This window comes from Tamandua tetradactyla, chromosome 5 (genome assembly GCF_023851605.1).
Source record: "Tamandua tetradactyla isolate mTamTet1 chromosome 5, mTamTet1.pri, whole genome shotgun sequence".
Taxonomy (NCBI): domain Eukaryota; kingdom Metazoa; phylum Chordata; class Mammalia; order Pilosa; family Myrmecophagidae; genus Tamandua; species Tamandua tetradactyla.
Genome location: NC_135331.1, coordinates 56,271,555 through 56,284,875, shown reverse-complemented (window position 1 = coordinate 56,284,875; position 13,321 = coordinate 56,271,555). Strand labels below are relative to the sequence as shown.

Here is a 13,321-nt window from a genome sequence, read left to right as displayed (position 1 = left end):
AAGATGTTTAGCCTCCCTGGGCCCTGCCAACTAAGTGCCAGTAGTGCTTGCCCAACTCTAGCATTTTGCATTCAAGTCTTCACAGGCTGTTCTAGTTTGCTAGCTGCCAGAATGCAACACACCAGAGATGGATTGGCTTTTAATAAAGGGGGATTTATTTCATTAGTTCTTCAGAGGAAAGACAGCTAACTTTCAACTGAGGTTCTTTCTTACATGGAAAGGCACAGGGTGATCTCTGCTGGCCTTCTCTCCAGGCCTCTGGGTTCCAACAACTTTCCCTGGGGTGGTTCCTTTCTGTATCTCCAAAGGCCTGGGCTGAGCTATGCTGAGCAGCTTGGACTGTGCTACGTTGGGCTCTTTCATTTAAGTACCAACCAATTAAATCAAACATCATTCATTGCAGCAGGCATGCCTCCTAGCTGACTGCAGATGTAATCAGCAACAGATGAGGTTCACACGCCATTGGCTCATGTCCACAGCAATAGATCTAGGCACCTTTACCTGGCCAAGTTGACAACTGAATCTAACTACCACACAGGCACATCTTCAAACATCCTCTAGGAAGGGGGTGGCATTGCCACAGGAGACAAGCCCTATTAGTCTGTTTGTTCTGGTGCCTGACTACCTTCAACCCCAGGATCTTTGCACTGGCTGTTCCCTCTGCCTGCTCCACTCCCAGACCTCCCTATGTTTGTCTCCTTTTCACATTCAAGTTTTAGTTAGCTTAAATAACAGCTCCTAAGAAAGACCTTCCCTGTCCCCCCCATCCAAAATAGCAATACTAGTGTATGCACACACACACACACACAGTCTCTTTCACTATACGCACTATCACTATACCCATTTCTTTTCTGTTAACTTGTTTATTTTCTTGTTTCTCCTCTTTAGAATATTCCATTTTCTGTTTCTTCCTAGAATGTAAGTTCCATGAAAGCAGATATTGCCAGTGCCTGGGGATAAATATTTATTAATATTTTTTGATCGAACTAAATAGATACCCAAAGTTATATGCCATTTAACCACATTCATAATAAATGTTTGGAAAAAACATAAAAGCATTATCAAACTCATTTTTCATACAAAACACTGCGACACTAAAAATAATAAGTCCCATGTTGAATATTAATGATGGGGGAACAACAAAACTAGAAATGCCATTACCTCCTTATTAAGCCACAGTGGATTATTTCAGTACCAGGCAATTCATTAAATAGGTCACATTGAAGGGCATATGACAAATGACTATAATTAATATAATTCTCTTATCCTCACCACTTTAAGGCAAAATGTCCACACTGGTTACTGCTTTCTACATACCAGTTGCAGGTCATTCTATTTTACAGTTCATTATAACATTCTCAAACCCAGGCTCAAAAACTTAGACTCACCTTTCAGAGAAAGAGAAGGAAAAGGAAGTAAGTTTATTGGCCCCTATGGGACATATTTGATCTCTCATTTGAATGTATTACCTAACAAAATTGTCCTAAGAGCATGGCAAGGCAGGGCTGGCATATCTATGCAAAATATCCACATTGCCACCCTCTGCTTTTGCACCCATGGCGGGTATTCCTAGCTAATGACAGAACTCCCTCCTGCTGAACTCCCATTGCTCCTGGGAATCCTCAACTCAAGGCTCCATGTGAGTTTGAATGCCATGTTTCCTCTTTATCTGTTGAGAGATCTTGGTTGAGTTTGTTTCATGATACCAAACTTGTAGGATTGTAGGGAGAATTTGAAATAATGTATTGTAAGGTGCTTAGCACTGTGTTTATTACAATAAGAAATCAACAAATAGTGGCATGTTACTATTTGTGCAGTAAGGATAAGGCTATATTTCACCCCCATGAGTACAAGAGGTATTATCATGGGAGTTGATGGGAAATGCAGGTTGCTGGAAACATTAGAGGGGATATTTAGTGTTGGACTAGAAAGGGGGCTCCCAAAGCATTGTTTCTAGACTACTCGCAAACTTGTTAGAAATTGCAAATATTTGAGTCCCGGGCCAAATCTGCAGATCAAAAACTTCTAGAGGTAGAGCCCAGAAGCTTAACAAACGTCTAGTTTGGGAACCTCTGGAATAGAGATAGGGAAGGGGCAGGAGGAAGGAAAGTGATAAAATTGGGGAGAAGAATGTCCACTCACCTGGTGATTGATCAGAGATCAGGCTGTGTCAGCTCCTTCCAGAGGCTGTGACCACAGCACACACTCTTTGCCTAGTGGCAACTTCCCAAAGGCAGGATGTCAATTTGCCACAAGCATACAGGACAGTCCTGGAGCAAATGGACTTATATTACAAGGTTAGGTGTAGGGAGAGCTTCCCTACAGCCAGTGCAGGTAGGCAACAGACCAAACTTCAAAGGATCTTTTCCTCAGGAGAGGAAGATTGTTCTAGTTTGCTAGCTGCCAGAATGGAACATACCAGAAACGGAATCGCTTTTCAAAAGGGGACCTTAATAAGTTGCTAGTTACATTTCTAAGGCCAAGAAAATGTCCCAGTTAAAACAAATCTATAGAAATGTCCAATTTAAGGCATCCAGGAAAAGCTACCTTGGTTCAAGAAGGCCGACGACGTTCAGTGTTCCTCTCTCAGCTGGAAGGGCACATGACGAACATGGTGGTGTCTGCTGGCTTTCACGTGGCTCTACCAAAAAAGGGACTCTCTCCAAAATGTTTCCTCTTTTAAAGGATTCCAACAAGCAACTCCACCTTCAGTGGGTGGAGACACACCTCCATGGAAATCATCTAATCAAAAGTTACCACCCACAATTGGGTGGAGAGAAACAACCATGGATTGTTCATGGAAACAATCAAAATGCTCCCACCCAGCAATATTGAATGAGGATCAAAGGGCATGGCTTTTCTGGGGTCCACCACAGATTCAGACCAGCACAAAGATGATCATTGTTCTTGATTGTTTCAAGAGCAGCTTTGACTGAAATCAAGAAGCTGGTCTAGATACTTCCCGTAAACTTCTCCAGCAGGGAGATTTCAGGAAGCAATTAGATGCATCTGACAAGCTCAGGGTAAATAGTTGGTGGGGTGGGGTGGGGATTGTGGGGAATGTCAAGAGACTTAACTCTTTCAGATAAGTACAAATCTCTAACTGTTCGAGCTAGGCTACTCACTTTCCTCCACATAAATTAAAAACTACATTTAAAGAATGTAACCAATCCCAAGCCCTGCTGGACCCAGTAGATTTTAAACCATGCCTGCATTTGTGGGCTGTTTTCAAAGTTAACTCCTGCAGCAAGATCTACCATTGCAATAATACCTATTTCTCTTTGGTTCCACTAAATATGAAACAAATTTTTGTTAAAATTTCAATTTACACATCCTTAGGCACAGACTCATGCTCGGAGATTGTTCTACAGTGTGCATACAAGATGTAGGACCAAAGTCTTATTAAAGTCCAACTATTTTCTTAGAGACTATCTATTGGGCATTTGGATTTAATGTGACTATGGAGTATAGGCCTTTCCCATAGCCCTGTACATAGGTATTATTATCATGCCCATTACACAGATGGTAGAACTGAGGCTCAGACTCACAAAGGGACCAGCCCAGAGTCCCACAGCAACTTTAAATGGTCATGTGTGGACTCTAAAGTCCAGTTTCCTGCAGAGGCTGTGTTAATCCATGACTAAAGAAAATGGGCTATAGGGGGTGGGGAAGGTGGCCTTCCCTCTCTCCAGTTAAAAATGGCTGCTTTCTAAAAAAGGCAGCTTTCTGATACCCAGTGGATGTATGTGCTGTGATTTGAATTTCCAATGGAATGTTTCTGCTGCAGACATTTCTCTCCATCTTCCTAAGCTGATAGAGAGACAGTTTTCAGTTTAAGAGTATATCATACACACAGCCACATTGCCAGTAGGCAATCCTGTGCTTGAAAGGCTATTTGAGCTAAAGGATCAAAATTCTGAAAGAGTGTTCTTAAAGGCCTTTATGTGAATGTGTTGGGAGATTTTAAAGAAAAATAGCAATTAGTTATTATTTAAGCACTTTTTAAGAGATGCCTTAAAATAACAACAACAATAAGTTCCTTTAAAAACACTTTTTCAGCTGACTTTTGGAATAACCCACCCTTACTGAGGTTGCAAGATTGTTCTTTAAGCACAGGAAATATTTTCATACCAAAGGAAAACAACCAACTAGTCATCAGATCTCTGCACACAAAATAAGTGAAAGTGGGTTTGGTTTAAGAGTTTCTGAACAACGAGTCTGGCTGATAATTAGGGGGGAATAAGTTTCCTAGGGAGCTGGGCGTCCTTCTTTGGAGGGGGAACAGAGGGAGAAGGATGGATGAATTCTGTTTCTAAATTGTGCTACAGAGCTGGTTTCTGTTTTTAAAAACTGATTTCCTCCCCTAAGGAACAATACAGTTTCCCAAGTCATAGAAGTTGACAAAATGAAAATGAACATTTACGGAGCCCATTGTGCTGGTTTGAAACTGTTATGTGCCCCCAGAAAAGCCACGCTCTTAATCCTAACCCAATCTTGTGGGGCAGACCCACTGCTTGGGTGGGGCCCTTTGATTAGATTATGTCCATGGAGATGTGGCCCTGCCCATTCAAAGTGGGTCTTAATTAGTTTACTGAAGTCCTTAAAAATGCTCATGGAAGTGGGTGGGGGAGGTGGTGAAGCGGAGAGGGTGGTGGAGGGAAGAAAGTCAGAGCCAACAAAGAGGGCAGGAAGATGACAGCAGGACTCAGATGTCTGGAGATGCTAAGGTAAGACGTGAAATCCACAGTTTGTCCAGAGAAAGTAAGTGAGGACCCACAGATACTTAGAGAGAGCCGTTTGAAACCAGAAGCCAGGAGGGAAGCACAGAAGGTGTTGCTATTTGCCCTCTCACGTAATGGAGAAGCCCCGGATAACAGCTGCCTTTCCTCTAAGAAGATGTCCTCTTGTTGGAGCCTTAATCTGGACATTTTCACGGCCTTAAAACTGTAAACTTGTAACTTAATAAATCTCCTTTATAGAAGCCAATCCATTTCTATTGCATTCTGGCAGCTTTGGCAAACCCAAACATCTATACTGAGTGTTCTGGGCAAATCTAGTCCTAATAACTGTTTTAATTAGTTACTTTACAAATAAGGCAATGCAGATTGGCTGCGTAATTTGCCTAAGGTTAAGGAACAAATGGAGGGACTGGAAATTTAACCTTAATCTGCTTAATTCAAGGTCAAATTGGTTTTTACTTCATTGGAAAGTTGTAAAACTTTCTGCAATTTTAATGCAGAAAACAACCTGCAATTTTAATGGTGAGGAAACTGAGGCACAGATAAAACTTGTGTGAAATTGTATGGTCAATTTGCGACTGGGGGTTTTGGTGTGAAATGTTCAGGAGGCCACATCCTTTTTTTAAAAAAATGCCTTGATTTTGCTTACAAAAAATTGCACCATGTTACTTTTAGAGATTTTCCAGCTTTGGGAATAAGATTTTTGCTTTACTTGGAAACATTCATTACTATATTTGACACTGTTTTCTGGATTTAGCTTGATACAAAAATGAAGCAAAATTATAAGCATGTGCATTTTCTGCACTCTTCCACATTGTGAATGCACAGCAAACTTTTTTTGCTTGGGACTTCAGCATCTCTAAATGGGTAAGACCCAAGTGGAGTCCTTTGTGATTTTTTTAAGAGTCAAGAAACAGATATTTCTATTCAGCAAGCAAATAATCACCACTCTGCCCATCTATCAAAAGCGTGGAGAAAGGAGAAATCTTTGCACGTATACATCCCAGCTGATGAAACAAAATCTTATTTCATGAACATTCTCTCTTTTAAAGCATTAACAAATGGATAGAACACTTGTTAGTTAATCATAAAAAGAATTCTTCAGTGATTACTCAGATGAATGAGTATTTTTTAAAGGCATGGAGTATGTAAGGAATTTTAATCTAGCCTCTGTTTTCAGTCCCCTCCACAACAACTTAAAGAAACCACTGGCCTCTGATGACAATGGCCCAAGATTCAATCAGGAATGAAGACAATCTCCCTCCCCCGCCCCCCCCCCCCCCCCCCCCCAACATGCATGTCTCTTTGTAAGTCCCTGGGTGGAATTCTCTGGGCTGCAGCTAATAAACAGGCTCAGTTAAAAGGTTTTGGATTCATTGTAAAATGATTATCAAGTTTCTCCCCCTACGCCCACCTCTTTATATCCTATCAATAAAGGTCCAACTTCAACTGTATACAACCTTTCTTGGACACACACTTCAGCTTGCAAATCCTCAGCCATTAAAAAGTTCTGCTAGTTAATTTCAAATTAATATCACTGGAGGCTCCAGGTCATGAAAAGAAATCAGGAAGCTGAATTAGTAGATGACAGAGCAGTAATCAGTTTAAAGGAGACTTCTCCCAGCCTTTGCTTGTGGACAGCACAGAGCTTAGAAAAAGAAATCTCCTTTCTCTGCATGTGGTACTGTGGGGATTCTAGAGATGCATCTCCACAATCATAGTCTTATTTAATACTCCTCACATGCGCCCCCAACTCTCACCCCACGCTACTACCTGCTAACCAGCCAGGCTGCACCAAGGGTTAAGGCTGGAGCATTTCAAGCCTGTAGACGTAGCAAATGTCCCCATCTAAATTTCTGTCTGCAGGCAGTCCTGTAGCTCCAGCTCCTGCAAAACCCAGAGCACTCGCAGAAGCATTATTTTCTCCCAGCTATATTTGGCTTAAACTTGCAGTTAACTAGGTTACAAAACTCAGGGGTCTTAACTTACCCCTGCACAATCTCACTTAGAGTCTGTCCCTCTTGCCCTGCTGAATTCCTATCCCATGCCCTGTCCTGGAAAGCTTTAGGGCCTTGTGTAACCTTGATGCAGCCTCTCCACTGGAAGTTAGATGTATCCTCAGTGGCTGCATTACTGCACATTTCCCTAGTAACCTTGTTTTTTCCTTCAACTCAAACTTCTCCAAACACCACCATCTCTGCTGACCCTGAAATTCCCTAGCCCTCTCATAACTGCATTTCCACCCCCCCCCCCCACAGGAGCAACTGTAGAGGGTAAATTGGGGAGGGAAGGTAGGGGAGCTCACCTGCACAGCGGCAAGGATCAGACACAGGATGGGGCTGCCTGCAAACTTCCCAGGGACTGTCTGCAGCCAAATCTCTTGGCCTTAAAGGGACAGGGCGCTTTTCACCATATAAGGAAAGCAGTCTCACTTGTCTGCTTTGGAACCTGTTTGGGCAAACAGCTCCTTCTCTTGATGTCGCAGAGATTTAAACCTTCTGGGGGACTCTGGAGTTTATCAATTCACAAGGATCTGAACACAGGAGGCAGCTTAATAACTGCTGGATAATGTGCAAGAATGGTGTTTGGCTGGACCTATTCAAAGACCAGAAATCCCTTTACATGGGCTTGCTCCCTTGCAAAAATGGTTTTATGGAGACGGAGACTTCTTCCTCAGTTACAGGGATTGGCTTCCGCTTCTGTTTCACATTTTGGCTCCCTGGAAACCAGTTATCCTGATCACCTTCAAATAGGACAGGCAGTCTGATCCCCTTCCTTCTGACACTGAGGCCAAAGAGAGAAGGAAGAGCGTGTGACGCTTGGGTTGTGCGATTTTGGTTGTTTAACATGCATTAACCCAGCCCCCTGAAAATGAGTGAAGTGGAGATTACTCTGTTATTTCAGTTGGCAGAAGGTCCTTCCCAAACAGACCAACACACACCGTCCTTGACTGAGGCCACCCTCAGCCTCTCCCCCTCCTGGACACTTTTTCCAGCTTCCTTGCAAAAACCCAGGCTGAAGTTTGACTTCAGCTGCTTTTACCTCGTGACTGGCAGGAATAAGAATGTGTTTGTGGGGTCTGTGGGAACTCTGTATTTTCTGCATGAGTTCTCGGTAAACCTACAACTTCTATAATAGAACATTTGCAAAAGAATGTGTTTTAGAAAGAGCAAACATTTTCTGCTGATGACATTCAAATGCAAAGCTGGCCTGTTTGGTTCAGGGTAGATTAAAAGCAATTATAAAATGTTAGAGTCTAAGAAGAAAGCAGAGCTTAATTTAGTCATCCTTCGGTTGGTGGCACACTTCTTTCTTTGCTGCCTGCCGGATATTGTCTTTGAAAATGCTTCGAAGTCTGCCAGGTGGCCCCAGCCAGCTAACTATGCTAACACACAGTGTCTCTATCTTATACCGGGGCTCTTTTTAAAATGTAATTTGACACCCAATTATATAGACTCATATTACCCCCAAGTCTTACTTTCTCACATAGATTTTTTGTCTTTAAGGACAGAGACCACTGCAAATTCCTCCATGCTCTGTTTAACAGCAGGCACAGAACAAGTACACGTAGACTGGGGAATGCTTGTTGGACTAAATCAATTGAGTAGAACTCAGGGTTCTTGTATGATGTGTATATCATTCATGAATAAAATAGGTATTTATTAAACTGTTGTTGAATAAATAGTTTAATTGGAGGCAGAGCCTGCATGGGTCACATATGGCACACCTGGACCATTCATTCACCCTCACACTATTTACAGCACAGTGATGTCTCACAATAGCCATTTTCACTCACATCTTCTGAGACTTCGTGGACCTGGTGTTCTAGTTTACTAGCTGCTAGAATGCAATACACCAGAAACAGAATGGCTTTGAAGAAAGGGAATTTAGTAAGTTGCTAGTTTACAGTTCTAAGGCCAAGGAAATGTCCAAATTAAAGCAAGTCTATAAAAACGTCCAAATAAAGGCACCAACAAGGGGTTACCTTCACTCAAGAAAGGCTGATGAAGTTTACGGTTTCTCTCTCAACTGGAAAGGCACATGGAGAACATGGTGACTGATGTCTGCTAGCTTTCTCTCCAGGCTTCTTGTTTCATGAAGCTCCCCCAGGGGTGTATTCCTTCTTCATCTCTGTTCTAGTTTGCTAGCTGCTGGAATGCAACACACCAGAGATGGACTGGCTTATAATAAAAGGGGATTTATTTTGTTAGTTCTTTAGAGGAAAGGCAGCTTTCAACTGAGGTTCTTCCTTACGTGGGAAGGCATAGGGTGATCTCTAGTGGCCTTCTCTCCAGGCCTCTGGGTTCCAACAACTTTCACTGGGGTGATTCCTTTCTACATCTCCAAAGGCCTGGACTGAGCTTCGAGTGCTGAGATGAGATACGCTGAGCTGCTTTGGCTGTGCTACGTTGAGCTCTCTCATTTAAGCCCCAGGCAATTAAGTCAAACATCATTCGTTGCAGCAGGCACACCTCCTAGCTGACTGCAGATGTAATCAGGAACAGATGAGGTTCACATGCCGTTGGCTCATGTCCACAGCAATAGAACTAGGCACCTTCGCCTAGCCAAGTTGACACCTGAATCTAATTACCACATGTAAACCCCTTGTCAACTTGGCAACTACACGCATCATCTTAAACAATATTAAAGTGCAAAAAATTCTCTTTCAGCTGTGGAACTATGAATCTCAAAACTATCTGGTGCCAATATGCAAAGGAGGACAGTCACAGGATACAGCTTTTCACTTCCATAGGGAGAAATTGGAAGAAACACAAGAGTCACAAGACCCAAACAATTCTGAAAACTTTCAGGGCAACCTCCATTGGATTTCAAAGACTGAATGTAACCTGATTTAGAAATAGGGTCTTTGCAGATGTAATGAGTTAAGGATCTTGAGGTGAAATCTACCCTGATTGAAGTTAGGCCCTGACCCCAATGACTGGAGTCCCTATAAGAAGAAGAGAGGATAAAGAGAGATGCAGGGAGAAGATAGCTGTCTTAAGTTAGAGGTGAAGATAGAAGTCATGCTGCCAGAAGCCATAGCACTCTCGGGACCACCAGAGGCTGGAAGAAGCAGCCAAGACTCTTCCTTAGAGCTCTCGGGGAAGACGGCCCTGCCAGCACACCTTCATGTCACACTTCTGGCGTCCAGCACTGTGAGAGTTTACATTTCTGTTGTTCTAAGCCATCCAGTCTGGGTGCTTTGTTAACAGCAGCCCTAGAAAACGAATGTAGTATATTATACGTGTCTTCTGGTGTGTGCTTTTGGCACATTTACATTTACTTTGTGTTTTTAGAAACTGTTTTTCAAAAAATATATACATACTGAATGTTAAAAGAGTAAAAAAGGGAAAAGAGAAAGTTCTTCCCATTTCTAGTCACTTCCTTGCCATACCTGTTAAGGGGTATGGTGGGGTTTTAATCACATTTTGATGATATGTGATCTGGTCGCAGGAACACATGAATTCAATCCCATCAGTTTTTCCTACATGCCAAGTTCCCCAGGAGCCAATACACACAAGGAAATATAGAATGAGGGCCAGAGGAGAATGTTGCTAGTGGCTTGAAGAGGGAGTTGCTGAATGTGAGGCTGGACCCAAGGCTGTATCAGTGACCCGGTTCATTGGTATTCACGGCCCAGATCAGAAACCTCCTGCTCCCTAGGAAGGAATCTTGCAAGGATGGGGAGAAGCAAGCTTGCTTGGAGAGAGTGGATAAAATATTGTCTTCCTCACCTACCTCTTATTTAGGGTTTGGCATGTTTCCTTCCAGACATTTTCTCTGCTTACACCAAAAAAACAAACAAAAAAAACAAAGCAAAACAAAAAAACAAAAACTATATACACTGTTCTGCAATTTGCTTTTCACTTAATAACAAAACATAGACATCTTTTCATGTTATATATAAATAAAGTGCATCGTTTTTAACTTCTGCATAGTATTCAGCTGTACCAAAAGTAATCAAATATCCTCCTGCTGATGGATATCTATTTCTAATTTTTTGCTATTATAGATATTTATCCAGACTGTAAATAGTAGGTACTATAAAGAAAGACAGGGTTTAGTTGCCTCCCTCATATGCAAGAATTGTGCATATGTGCAAGAATTACTCTAGGATATGACTAAAAGTTGATTAGGGGTGATGGGAGTGCCTGCCTACATTTGAATAGATACTGTAAATTTGAGTAAGTATATTCTTTTAGGTCTGTGCTTTTTATCCCCTTTATTGCTTGAAAATGACTTTTGTTTTTCTCTTGAACATGTAAGGCATACACATTATAAAAACACCAAATGACACAGAAAGGATATACAGTAAAAAGGTAATAACCTTCCTCTTACCCCAGAACTGCATTTATCATCCCAAGTGGCTAAGTTTCTGGGGTGCTCTTCAAAGTATGTGCATATGTATGTATAGCTATATATTTTACACAAATAAGAGCATGATATATAAATAAGTATATATGTATGTCTATAAATATATGTGTATATCTGTAAATATATACACTATACATACATATATGTACCATATCCCATATATATATATATATTTATACTTTGATACTTTCATTTAACAATTTATCAAGGAGATTCTTCTATATCCAGATCTGCAGCTCTCCCTTAATTTTTTAAATTGTAGGGTATCATAAAACTGTGTTCTGGGAATACGTGATAGTTTAACCGGTCTCCAATTACTACACATTCAGATTGTTTCTAAGCTATTGTAATTAAAATAATTGTGCAATGAAGATCTTTATTTGCCACATGTGATTTCAACAATAACCAAAAAAAATCTTGTTGGCATTTTTATTGGTATTACATTCAATTAATAATTTAATTTAGGTGAAGTTGACATCTTTATAATACTGTCTCTTTCTGTCCAAACATAGGGAATGTCATTTCATTCTTTCAAGATTTAGTCATACATATCCTGAATTTACTGTTGCTTTTATTTTAATATATTTTATTATTCCGGGTGCTATTTTAAATGGGATTTTTTTATTACATTTTCTAATTTGTTGTTGTTTTTATATAGAAAAGTTATTGGTTATTGTATTTTATGACCATCCTTCCTATTGGATTACTTTATCGTTTTCAATAGTGTGGTCCTCTTTTAGCTATTTGATTACATCACTTGTAAATAATGATCATTTTGCTTGATCCTTTTCAAATTTTTATATATTTTTTTCCCTTATCTAATTGGGTGGTACTTAACAAATGTTAAATGTGCTCAATATGTTCAGTAACATTGCCTTTTCCTCACTTTAATGGAAAGCCTTTTGTTTTCTGACCAATTAATCACAATGTCACCTTGGGAAAAAATCAGAATAAGTGGATAATTTGTTACCACAATGAAAATAAGTTATGTATGAAACTCCAGTTTTATTTAGAGAGTTTATCGGAACACATTTACTCAAAGACTAACTTTGAAAACTCAGCTCTCTGCTAGCCTGACTGGTAGGAAGGACTCTTCCTCTAACTAACCCTCGGCTGTTTCTGGGAGGTGTCCAGCCCTCTTGGGGGGTCATCCAAGCATACCCAAGGTAGGCAGTGTCTCCCTGTTCTCTGCCACTTTGCTGTCAGTACTGCAAGTGAATATCATGAGTTGCTCTGGAGCCCAGGTGTCTTCTGCTGGAGAATGTTGCAGCTCCCAGCACGCTGGCCTGTTGGGGCTGAAGGGAAAGAGGGATCCTCTCCCTTTTGTTACTTCATCCAATGTGAGGCCGATTCCTCCCTTTAGTTCACAAAACCGCTGAAGCCAGGATAAAACTTAACAAGCTATTACCAAAGGTTGGAAGTGAAGGGAAGAGAAGTTGTACAGCACATCCCACAGCGATCTTAGAATCCTGTTTTAAATATGTTTCTCTTCACCCTATCTAAATTTGGCATCAAAAATTGTAGTTTGTCTTCAACTAGTCAAATAATGTCAGAAATGTTTAGAAATAACCTGTTATCCTGCCTGTCCATTTCCCTGATTAAAAAAAACTTTTTTTTTTTTTTTTTAAGTATCCTGTTTTGGTTTATTGGCCACTAAAACAAATACTATACAATGGGTTGATTTAACAACAGGAATGTATTGGCTCACAGTTTTGAGTCTAGGAGAAGTCCAAAATTGAGGTGCAAGCAAGGCCATCCAGAGACTGTGGCCTTCTGGGGCTGACTGTCAGTGAGCCTTGGCAATCCTTGGCTTTTCTTTCACATGGCAATGTCCTCTCCTTTTTCTTTGGGGCTCCACTGACTTCCATCTTCTGCCTGCTCCCCATAGCTTCTCTCTCTGTGGCTTTCTCTATAAGGCCTTCAGTAATAGGATTAAGACCCTTCCTGACCCAGATCTGTCACCCCTTAATTGGAGTAGCCTCATCAAAAAGTTCTGTTTACAAGGGTTCACACCCACAGGAATGGATTAAGATTAAGAGCACATTTTTCTAGGGTACATAGCTTCAACCCACCACAACTGCCCTTTGGAGCTGGTCACCTGCCTCATTCTTGTCTTGTTTTCAGATTGTCAAGAGAGTCTCTACCTCTTGGAGTTTTGATAATACTGACTACCAATCCAGAGAGAGGATAAAGTTAATCTCTTAAAT

At 41.1% G+C, this 13,321-nt stretch overlaps 1 protein-coding gene across 2 annotated transcripts in view; it reads right to left on the bottom strand.

Annotated features, from left to right (window-relative positions):
- The window catches only part of SCHIP1 (schwannomin interacting protein 1), a 173,293-nt gene extending 166,198 nt beyond the window's left edge, over window positions 1-7,095 (bottom strand). The window contains exons 1-2 of one of the 2 annotated variants that reach the window (XM_077160903.1): window positions 7,045-7,095; window positions 2,143-2,270 (exon numbers count right to left, since the gene is read on the bottom strand). The gene's annotated coding sequence lies outside the window, so the exon portion shown is untranslated. The remainder of the gene's footprint in view (window positions 1-2,142; window positions 2,271-7,044) is intronic. The other variant, XM_077160900.1, reaches the window with a different exon arrangement.
- Between the last annotated feature and the right edge of the window lie 6,226 nt (window positions 7,096-13,321).